General features: G+C 36.9%; 1 protein-coding gene across 4 annotated transcripts in view; it reads right to left on the bottom strand.

The window, feature by feature from the left end:
• The window catches only part of SBF2 (SET binding factor 2), a 519,569-nt gene that overhangs the window by 248,048 nt on the left and 259,645 nt on the right, over nucleotides 1-11,876 (bottom strand). The window lies entirely within an intron of this gene.

An 11,876-nucleotide genomic window follows, 5' to 3' on the forward strand; every position in this document is an offset into this window, starting at 1 on the left:
CACCCCGGTCTGGGAGGATCCCACATGCCGCGGAGCGGCTGGGCCCGTGAGCCATGGCCGCTGGGCCTGCACGTCCGGAGCCTGTGCTCCACAACGGGAGAGGCCACAGCAGAGGGAGGCCCGCATACCACAAAAAAAAAAAAAAAAAAAAAAAAAAAAGTCTGCAGTTGTATTAATTTCCAATGGCTATTATAATAAATTACCACAAACTTAATGGCTTAAAACAACATGAATACATTATCTTAAAGTTCAAGTGGTCAGAAGACCTACTCTTGGCTTTTCCAGCTTCCAGCACCTGCCCACATTCCTGAGCTCATGTCTCCCTTCTATCGTCAAAGCTGGTAAGGCCAGTTGAGTCTTTGTCGCTTGTGTGATGTCAGAGTACACCACTCTGACACTGACTCTTTTGCTTCCCTCTTCCATCTTTTAAGGACCTTTATGATCACACTGGGCCCACCTAAAGGAGCTGACACTCCAGTTGTATTTTGAAGGATAAGCAGAAGTTAGAGTTAGGGAGACAAGAGCAGTAAGGCTTTCAAAGTTGACAGAAGACCATGTGCAAGGAAACAGAGGACTGAGGAAGGAAAAGGCACTCAGAGAGACCTACAAGTAGTTCTGCCAAGGGTAGGTTCATGAAGAATTTGTGTACCATAGTAAGTAGTCCAAGCTTTTTTCCTGAAGACTCTAGGGAAGAACTTTTCCCTTTCCACTCCCATGTGAACCCTCTGTAATCCCTCACAAAAAAGATGATCCATCAGAAAATAAAAGTCATAGCTGGCATCATGTAGTAGTAGATAAATTGTGAAGGAAGGCATGTACTTTTAAGAGACTCTAACCTACTTATATCAGTAGAAACAATCAATCTGTGATATCAAGGGGTGAAATATTAGACTATATTTACTAATAGAGGATTTATGTCTCATGTATTAGAAATGAGTTGAGATAATATTCTAGTGCTTAAAGGGTAAGTTTCTCATTATCCAGAAAATTATTTAATGTAATATAGAATAAAATTTACCTGTGACTAACTGAAGGATTGCTTAAACTTTGTATTTTTAAATATAACATACTTTCTTCAGCTTTAATTAACAATCTCAAATATTTTAAGAAATTACATTAATGTTTTTATTCCTAACTAGCAACACTTGTTACTGTGTTCACAGAGTTATTTAGAAATTCATTTTCTTTGAACTACTAGTCATAATCAGCTTTCTAAATAACCTTGAATTGTTTCCTAGTCTTTGGTAGCCAATGTCCATCCAAAGCTACACAATAACAGTGGAGAAAACAACATGAAAAACAAACATTCCAGTGATAATTACTGCTGATTTCACTATAATGGTTCATACACATCCTGTTGATTATTTAAATAGTAAAACATTCTGAAAAATTACTTCCTGATCTTAACTTTTCTTTAGGGGTTAAAGTTCTAAAATTCATAGCATCAAACATTAATGAACGTATTTGTTTCCCGTTTTGAAAAAATAACACCCAAAACTTTTCTCCAGAATCCTCCCCTTCTCTGAATAATAACGATATGTTACACAAATAGAACACTACATCTCAGCTTTCAAAGGGGCAAATTGAGGAAGTGAAGGCCATGGTTTTCAAGACAGGCTATATTTCCAAAAGCCTTAAACAATTTACTATAATTCTGTCAATCCACAATGGAGAAAACTTAACAATGGTCATGGCTTAATACAAGTCAGGAAAAAGGAGATTTCTCATTCATTCGGTTGTTATTTGTTGAGTAGCTACTACACACAAGGTATCAGGAATACAATGATGAAGAAAAACAAAATCCCTACCCTCCCAGATTATCTAAAGCTTTATATAGTTTAGTTTGGTAACTACCATTGAGAAGCAATATTTAATATTTGTTACAAATTCGGTATATTATTTCCAAATGTATTATAAATGGAAATCTTCTAAGTAAAAAATAACTAAGAAATGTAACTGAACTGGGCAAGTATGCATGGGTATATTTTAGTGGTTATGAACATGGGCTTATTCCCTTGAACGTGACATGAATTAAATACACTTTACATACTTATAAGTAGAGTTTAGCAATCTGGTAATCTTTAAATACAAGAAGTCATTTAACAAATACTTATGACCACAAAGAATTCAAATCTAAAACTGTATATCTATAGCCCAAGTAACAATCCACAGAAGACCAACTCAAGCAAAACTTTGTAAAAATGTATAGCACATTTCCTTCCTTGTTGAACAACACAATTGGTTCTCTGGGTCAAGGGTAATCACATCAACCCCAAATGGTCCAGATTCCTAGTCTGTGCCTGTTCTGAATGACCAGGTTTTAAAATCTACTTTAATGTTTAAATTTAAGAAGCAGGAAACAAAAGAGGCTTTAGGAGCAGAATAGCAAACAAAGGGAAAGGATAATATAGAGTGAATAACTGGAGAATTAAAGCAAGGAACAAACAGGAAGCAAGTGCCTTGGCAGAACGAACTCTTTTAATTAAAACTTTCTTGTCCCCTTTCTTCCCTGCCTCTACTGTTAAACCTTTACCTAGCTGCTGAGATATATAAGAAACTGCTAAACTCTAGGGATAGATAGCAAAAAAATTGAGGCAGGTTTGTAGGAGCTCGCAGCTCAGTGAAGATGGCAGATTGGTAAAAAAAAAAGTTAACACACAACAGAATAGCGACCTGTAAAAAATGCTACAGAGCACAGAAAAGAGGATAATTTATCCTGCCACCATTTGTAAGTTGCATACTTAATTGTTGGAATAACCATATTTTATAAGAATATTAATCTCTAAAGTGCTCAAAGAGGAACTTCCCTGGTAGTCCAGTGGTTAAGAATCAGTGCTTCCACTGCAGTGGGCCCGCGCATTTGATCCCTGGTCGGGGAACTAAGATCCCACATGCTGCGCAGTGTGGGGCCAAAAACAGAGCAAAATGATATTTTACACAAGAGAACTTTGTGACAATGGTGGATAACAGTTAATAGCTATCTTGCCTCAGACATTTGCGTTCATTAAAGGATAACTCAATTCAAAGACAGAGGTAACTATTTAGTGGTAGCATTTAAACGCCATAAAAGGAAAATGGAGAAGATAGTTTTGAATCAGGATTCTTATGAACTGTCCTCAAATGATATCATGTAGCAAGCACATACTTTATTTTGTGTAATTCTAGCAAGCGTAGTATATTAGTCAACAAGCACTCCATTGGTCAATGACTGTCAGTCTTTGGTATTTTAAAAATGGTTTCCTTTATAAAACTAGCATAAATATTTAATGTTTAATTTTGAAAAGAAAGCAATCAATTTCCTGATAACATTCTGACTACTTCTGAATGCTCAAGCTTCATCAAACATCTTACTATTTCATGAAGGCCTGTCATGGCTCTATACTGTTGCTTATGTTCTTCTTTCTACCTAGAATGTCCTTCTTCCACTTTTCTATCTAGTAAGAGTTAGCTCTTACTATCTCTATTATTGCACTAATTATACTGTACTGTAATTTTTAAAATGTATCTGTTTCTCCACTAGGCTAAAAGTATTATCTGGGATAAGGGCTGAGGTTGTTTCATCTTTATATCCCTAGTGACTAGCACAGGAAGGTAAGGGTAAGGGTTTTATAAGTAAGGGTAAGGGATTTTGTAAGGTAAGGGTAAGGGTAAGGGTAAGGTAAGGGTTTTGTAAATATCTGATGAGAAAAATATACTCCTGCAGATAGGCATTATAGAAAGGTTATTCTTTGCGCTATTTATTACCAAAACATAAATTGAACAGTCTTCCCTAGAAATTCTTAGGACTCTGTAATAAAGCAGACATGGTAAGAAGTTTCTTGAGAAAAGTGCTCCAGGACAGACTAGTGGGATTTTTTCAAATCCCCAAGACAAACAGTTGACATCGAAACTGTCAAAAAATGATGGACTTCCCTGGTAGTGCAGTGGTTAAGAATCTGCTTGCCAACACAGGGGACGCAGATTTGATCCCTGGTCCGGGAAGATCCCACTTGCTGCGGAGCAACTAAGCCAGTGTGCCACAACTGCTGAGCCTGCGCTCTGGAGCCCGCGAGCCACAACTACTGAGCACACATGCCACAATTACTGAGCCCGTGCGCGGCAACAAGAAGCCCGTGCACCATAACGAAGAGTAGCCCCCACTCACCGCAACTAGAGAAAGCCCGCGCGCAGCAACAAAGACCCAACGCAACCCTAAATAAATAAATAAATAAATAAATAAATAAATAAATAAATAAACGGTCAAAAAGTGATTAATCAGGGGTCTTCCCTGGTGGCGCAGCGGTTGCGCGTCCGCCTGCCGATGCAGGGGAACCGGGTTCGCGCCCCGGTCTGGGAGGATCCCACGTGCCGCGGAGCGGCTGGGCCCGTGAGCCATGGCCGCTGAGCCTGCGTGTCCGGAGCCTGTGCTCCACAACGGGAGAGGCCACAACAGAGGGAGGCCCGCATACCACAAAAAAAAAAAAAAAAAAAAAAAAGTGATTAATCATAAATATAGTTACAGTAAAACACTAAATTTCCTATTTCCTCCTTTCTTACCTAGAGCACAATATGCCATTTATAGTAACAGTCTAAACTCTTGTGCCCGCAAATTCTCCAACTACCTTTTTTTCTTTTTCTAAATTTTAATAATTAATTAATTAATTTTCAGTCACATTGGGTCTTTGTTGCTGCGTGTGGGCTCTCTCTCTATTTGTTGCTGCGTGCAAGCGGGGGCTACCCTTCACTGTGGTGCACAGGCTTCTCATTGCGGTGGCTTCTCTTGTTGCAGAGCACGGGCTCTAGGTGTGCAGGCCAGTAGCTGTGGCATGTGGGCTCAGTAGCTGTGGCTCACGGGCTCCAGAGTGCAGGCTCAGTAGTTGTGACGCACAGGCTTAGTTGCTGCGCAGCATGTGGGATCTTCCCGGACCAGGGCTCGAACCCGTGTCCCCTGCATTGGCAGGTGGATTCTTAACCACTGCGCCATCAGAGAAGTCCCTCCAACCACCTTTTAAACTACATGTATTGAGAAAGAAAATGGCTACTTCATTTTTTTCCATTATAACTGAGAATAAGACTAAAACAACTAATAATGCTATATGAATAATCTAGGAAAACTAATGAAAATAGTAATATGATCCAAGACACTAGATTTTGATCATTTAAGGAAAAAGAACAAAAATCGTTCTACAATTGATGCACTAATCATGTGGTTCATAAATTTACCAATCAACATATTCTTCTTAAAGGTGTTACCTTTAAAGAGAACCATTTTCCACAACCTAAGCCTTCATTCTTTCCTCTGACATCTTTCTTCTTTCTATTTCAGGAACATAAATTATTTCGGATACTCTTGTAAAAGTTAATGTCACTTTAAGAATAATTATACAGCATTACAAACAGAAGCTTTTCCAGAGGAAGACAAAAGAGAGAATGCCAGAAGTTTTCCATTAAAATATTTAAAAGCAGAAATAACTTTCTAAATAGCAAGTTATGGTTATAATCAACATTTTAAGGATATTTATGTAAAAAGGAAAAATTATGTTTATAAGATAAACTGAAGAAAAAACTCTAGCTATTTTAATAATTTTTAAAAATCTATATTTAGTATTAGATATAATACACAGAAATATTGACTCAATAATTGCTAATGAAAAACTGACTAAATATGGGTGAGCAAAAAGAAAGTATGCATATAAAAAAGTTTATACCAAGATGGAATCATGAGGAAATAAAAATCTTGATCAGACCAATAACGAATAAGGAGATTGAAACGGTAATCAAAACCTCCCAACAAAGAAAAGTTCTGGACCAGATGGTTTCACTGGTGAATTCTACCAAACACTTAGAGAAGAATTAATACCAATTCTTCTCAAACTCTTCCAAAAAACTGAAGAGGAAGGAACACTCCCTAAGGCCAGAATTACCCTAATAACAAAGCCAGATAAGGACTCTGTAAGAAAAGAAAACTGCAGGCCAATATTACTGATTAACATAGACATGAAAATTCTCAATAAAATACCAGCAAAATAAACTCAACAGCACATTAAAAGGATCATATACAATGGTCAAGTGGAATTTACTCCCAGAATGTAAGGAGAGTTCAACATATACAAATCCATCAATGTGATATACCACACTAATGAAATTAAAGATTTAAAAAATCCTATGATTATCTCAAAAGATGCAGAAAAAACATCTGATTGAACATTCTTTCATGATAAAAACTCTCAACAAATTTGGTACAGAAAAAACATACCCCAACATAATAAATACCACATATGACAAGCCCACAGCTAACACCTTATTGAATATTTAACAGTGAAAGCATGAAAGCTTTCCTGCTAAGATCAGGAACAGGACAAGGCTGCCCACTCCTCTTCAACACAGTACCAGAAGTCCTCGCCAGAGCAATTAGGGAAGAAAACGAAATAGAAAGCATCCAAACCCAAATGGAAGAAGTAAAACTGTCTCCATTTGCAGATGATATGATCTTATATATAGGAAATCCTAAAGACTCCACCAAAGAGTTGTTAGAACTAATAAATAAATTCAGTAAAGTTACAGGATATAAAATCAACATACAAAAATCGGTTGCATTTCTATATACTAACAATGAACTATCTGAAAAAGAACTAAAATAATCCCATTTACAGTAGCATCAAAATGAATAAAATACTTAGGAATAAATTTAACCAAGGAGGTAAAAGATCTGTACATTGAAAACTATGACACTTTGATTAAAGAAACTGAAGCAGACACAAATAAATTGAAATATATCCCATATTCATAAATCGGAAGAATTAACATTGTTGAAATATCCATACTACCTCAAACCACCTATGGATTCAATGCAATCAAAATAATTATATTTTTCACAGACATAGAAAAAAAAATCAATCCTAAAATTCATATAAGTCCCTAGATAGCCAAAGGGATCCTGAGAAAGAAGAACAGAGCTAAAGGTTTCACAATTCCTGATTTTAAACTATATTACAAGGCTACAATAGTCAAAAAGTATAGTACTGGCATAAAAACAGACACATAGATCAATGGAATAGAATTGAGAGTGTAGAAAGAAGCTCACACTTACGCAGTCAACTAATATTTGACAAAGAAGCCAAAAATATTCAATGAGGAAAGGACAGTCTCTTCAACAAGTGATGCTGGAAAAATTGGATATTCATGCACAAAAGAATGAAATTGGACCCCTATCTCACACCACTTACAAAAAATAACACGAAGTGTATTAAATAATAAATAAAAGAACCAAAACTATAAAACTACTAAAGGAAACAGGGAAAAATCTTCTTGATATTGGTCTTGGCAACGATTTTTTGGATGTGACACCCAAAGCTCAAGCAGCAAAAGCAAAAACAAACAAGTGGGACTACACCAACTAAAAAGTTTCTGAACAGCAAAAGAAACTATCAGCAAAACAAAAAGGCAGTCTACAGAATAGGAGAAATAACATGCAAACCATCTATTTGATAAGATATTAATATCTAAAATATATCAGGAACTCATACAACTCAATAGCAAAAAGAAAAAAAAAGATTAAAAAATGGGAAGAAGACTTGAATAGATGTTTTTCCAAAGAAGATATACAAATGCCAACAGGCACATGAAAAGATGCTCAACTTCACATCATCAAGGAAATGTAAATCAAAACCACAATGGGATACCATCTTGCAACAGTTAGAATGATTATTATCAAAAGAGAAGAGGGAATTCTTCTACACTGTTGGTGGGAATGTAAATTGGTCCAGATACTATGTTAAACAGTATGAAGCTTCCTCAAGAAATAAACAATAGAACTACCATATGATCCAGCAATTCCACTTCTGGGTATATATCCAAAGGAAATGAAATCACTATCTCAAAGAGGTATCTACACTCATGTGTTCATTGTAGCACTATTCATAATAGCCAGGACATGGAAACAACCTAAGTGTCCATCAATGGATGAATGGAAGAAGAAAATATATATATACTACATTGGAGTATTATTCAACCATAAAAAGGAAGGAGACCCTGTCTTTCATGTCAACATGGATAGACCCTGAAGGCACTATGCTAAGTGAAATAAGTCAGATAGAGAAAGATAAATACTCTATATTCTCATTTATATATGGAATCTAAAAAAACTGAACTCATAGAAATAAAGAGTAGAATGGTGGTTGCCAGGGGCTAAGGGGTGGAGGAAGTGGGAAGATATTGGTCAAAGGGCACAAATTCCAGGTATAAGATGAATAAATTCTGAGAATCTAATGTACAGCATGGTGACTATAATTAACAATACTGTATTACATACTTGAAAACAGTGAAAAGAGTAGATGCTAAATGTTAACAGCACACCACAAATGATAGTTATGTGAGGGGATGGAGGTGTTAACTAATCTTATTGTGGTAATTATTTTTCAGTATATACAAGCATCGAATCACCACATTGTAAACCTTAAACTTATATATGTTATATGTCAATAAAATATAAATAAACACAGATGTTACATGCCTAATGTTGTTTTACTATGGAAACAAAGTGACAATAGCTACAGGCCCAAGATCATTTTAGTCTGTGACTTTAAAAATGTCTAATAAATAGTATACTATAAAAATTAGGGAATAAGTATTCTAAAACTAGTGTATTTGTAGTTAAAAACCAAATTATAGGTGAATATATATGACAAAAGATGTCGTGAGAATTTCACAAAATTATTTGGGTCAAGGAAGGATACCTGAGCTATGGATTAGATTAAAAAATCAGAGGGGCTATAGCAAACAGTTCTTGTGAATATAATCTTATTAACGTAAAAAAATTACAATTTTCCACACAAAACACAAGTCTTCAGGTAAACAAAAACAATTCACATAGACTACAAAAAGATACAAACAAATAAATAAAATAGGTGTTAAGTTGGAGATGAAGATGGTTAACAGAAAATTTTAAGGAATGAGGCGGGTAATGGCAGCAGTCCACATAATTACTTCAGGCAAACACAGGGACCTCTGAAACTGTGAAAAACAAATTCATTATCATAACAATCCTTGGAGAGAAGAACCAAGGAAATGCTATCACTACATTTAGACTTTTTACAGGAAAGCTAGTCAAGGCTACAAAAGAATCTTAGAGTCTTATCTGCTTCCTGTCTGTGCTTTGTAAAATCTACCACCACTACCCCACCCCCAACCCAGGTAGTGAACTCTGATAATGGTCTAATATTGACCTTCAACAACAGTCCAACCAAAATGACTGGTGATAAGAGCATGCCTTTAGCAGAATTATCAGTACCACATGCTCTGAGAACTACAACTCTGCATACAGTGCTGTTTTAGAAGCATCTTTCTTTCTCCTTTCCTTTCTTATCTTTTCCTTATTCTTTCCCTGGAAAAGTAAATTTCGAATATGTAAGCAAAAGATAACTAAGCTCAAAATACTAGAGAGTAAAATAATGAAATTTGATATTCAAATGGCTAATCATCGTGTTCTGGCACACTTCATCCATACACAGAACTCTCATAGGAGATATGACTGCCATTTTCTTCATGTCTAGTGTATTAATTTATTCAAGAAAAACTGATGCCTTCTGTGCCCAAGGCACTATGCCAGATATACAGAATGCAAAGAATAACAAGACAGGCAGTTCTTGAAGCTCCCACTCAAGTCAGGGAAAACTCCCTATTAATAAATAAGGAAAAAGCACAGAGTAGAACTTCCATACTCTCCCTTGAAGACATTTAGGAATCAATATATCAGTCCTGTACTGCCTATCTCTAGACTTTTTGTTGTCTGAGGATAAAATCTCTAATTTATTCAAGCATTGTACTTTTTTAAAAAATAAAAGGTGTACATATGAAAAGTTAAACAGTTGTACAAGTTTTCTAAATATCTGTATTGTAAGATAAAGGACAAATGTAGAAAAGCATACAAATCAAATGTATAGCTTAATGAATTATCTTACAAACACTACCTAGGTCAAGAAGAAACTTTGCTAGCAGCCCTAGAAGCCCCTTCTATGTTCCTCTAATCACAACCACCTCTCTACTGCCATAAGTAACCAATATCCTGACTTTATTAACCATTTTCCTGACTTCTCCTATAGACATTCTTATCACCCAAATGTGCATCCCTAGACATTATAGTTCAATCTCACTCTATTAAAAATGGGATGTGTTTCAAATCTTTTTAAAAAAAAAATTTTGGCCACACCACGTGGCACACAGGATCTTAGTTCCCTGACCAGGGATCGAACCCACACCCCCAGCAGTGGAAGCATGAAGTCTTAACGACTGGACCGGCAGGAGAGTCCCTCAAATCCTTTTTTTTTTTTTTTTTTTTTGGTATGCGGGCCTCTCACTGCTGTGGCCTCTCCCGTTGCGGAGCACAGGCTCCGGACGCGCAGGCTCAGCGGCCATGGCTCACGGGCCCAGCCGCTCCGCAGCATGTGGGACCTTCCCGGACCGGGACACGAACCCGTGTGCCCTGCATCGGCAGGCGGACTCTCAACCACTGCGCCACCAGGGAAGCCCTCAAATCCCTTTTAATCTAGAGGTTCCTCCTTCATTCTTTATAATTTATTTGTTAAAGAACCTGAGACACTTGACCAATAGTTTTCTAGAGCCTGGATTTTGACAACTGTAGTCTCTTGGGGCAACATGTTCCCCATCTTCTGTATTTCCTATGATCAGAATCAGATTTAAGCTCTCTGGAAAAACACGGGTAGTGTTTGGCAAGGTTAGGAACATAATATCTGCCTGTTTTTCTTCTGCGAGGGTTGTAAAATGATGTTCTATTTCGATAATTTCTTTTTCATTTATTTTTGAAGCTTTTCTAGAACTTTAGAGAAACTGAATTATATACGATGCATTCTTTCTTGTCTTTTTTTTCATTGAGTATAATTATTTTCAAATTAATCCATGTGGTAATATGTATCAAAAATTCATTTCTTTATATTGCCTAGTAGTATTCCATTGCATAGATATGCCACAGATTATTTATCCATTACCATAACCATTATTCATTACATTTATGGACACTAAGCTTGTTTCCAGATTTTCACTATTATAAAAATATGGATATGACCATTCATGTACAAATATTTTTTATGGACAATGCTATCATTTTCCTTAAGTAAACGCCTAGGAGTGAAATGGCTGGATTATTTAGTTTATTTAACTTTTTTAAAAAGTCAAACTGTATTCCAAGGTAGCTGTCCCATTCACACTCCCATTAGCAGTAAACTAAAGTTCCCATTCCTCCACTTCAGGCAGCCCTCTGAAAAGTTGGAATGCTAATGTTCCTCTCCCTCCTTCCCAAGGGATTGTGCACCTTCTCCCAACGCAGCAAGCCACCCCTCATCCTTCTTTGTTCCCAGTGGCCCTCAGGCATCCAAGATATGCTAATTCTGTCAGTGCTCCGAATATGGCAAGATAGAAACCAGTTCCTTGGCCAGCCCTTTGTAAATCTGGAACATTGGAAGGACACTCCACTTTTCTCCTTCCCTTTCTTCCAAGGAGAAGCTGCAAGCTGGGCATTCTCTTCCAGTGCTGGCTGTGCTGGCTTGGGGGTGAGGCTGACCAGGTAAAGTGAACTTGCTCTTCTTACCTGTTTCAATGTAGCTGTTCTCAGCTCTGTGATCAACTAGGGTACCACAGCTTCTTAAGTAGCTTCTGGAATTCTCACAAAGGTTTTTTTGGTCTGTATATAATTGTTAAATTGATGTTTCTGTGGAAGAACGAGGACTGGGACTTCCTATTGTGCCATCTTGCGGATGTCACTCCCTAAATTCTCACTCTTGACTGTCCATCTCCTTCACTATTTAAACACAGTTTTTTTTTTTTTTTTTTTGTGGTATGCGGGCCTCCCTCCGCCGTGGCCTCTCCCGTTGCGGGGCCCAGGC

Source organism: Physeter macrocephalus, chromosome 16, assembly GCF_002837175.3.
Source record: "Physeter macrocephalus isolate SW-GA chromosome 16, ASM283717v5, whole genome shotgun sequence".
Lineage (NCBI taxonomy): Eukaryota > Metazoa > Chordata > Mammalia > Artiodactyla > Physeteridae > Physeter > Physeter macrocephalus.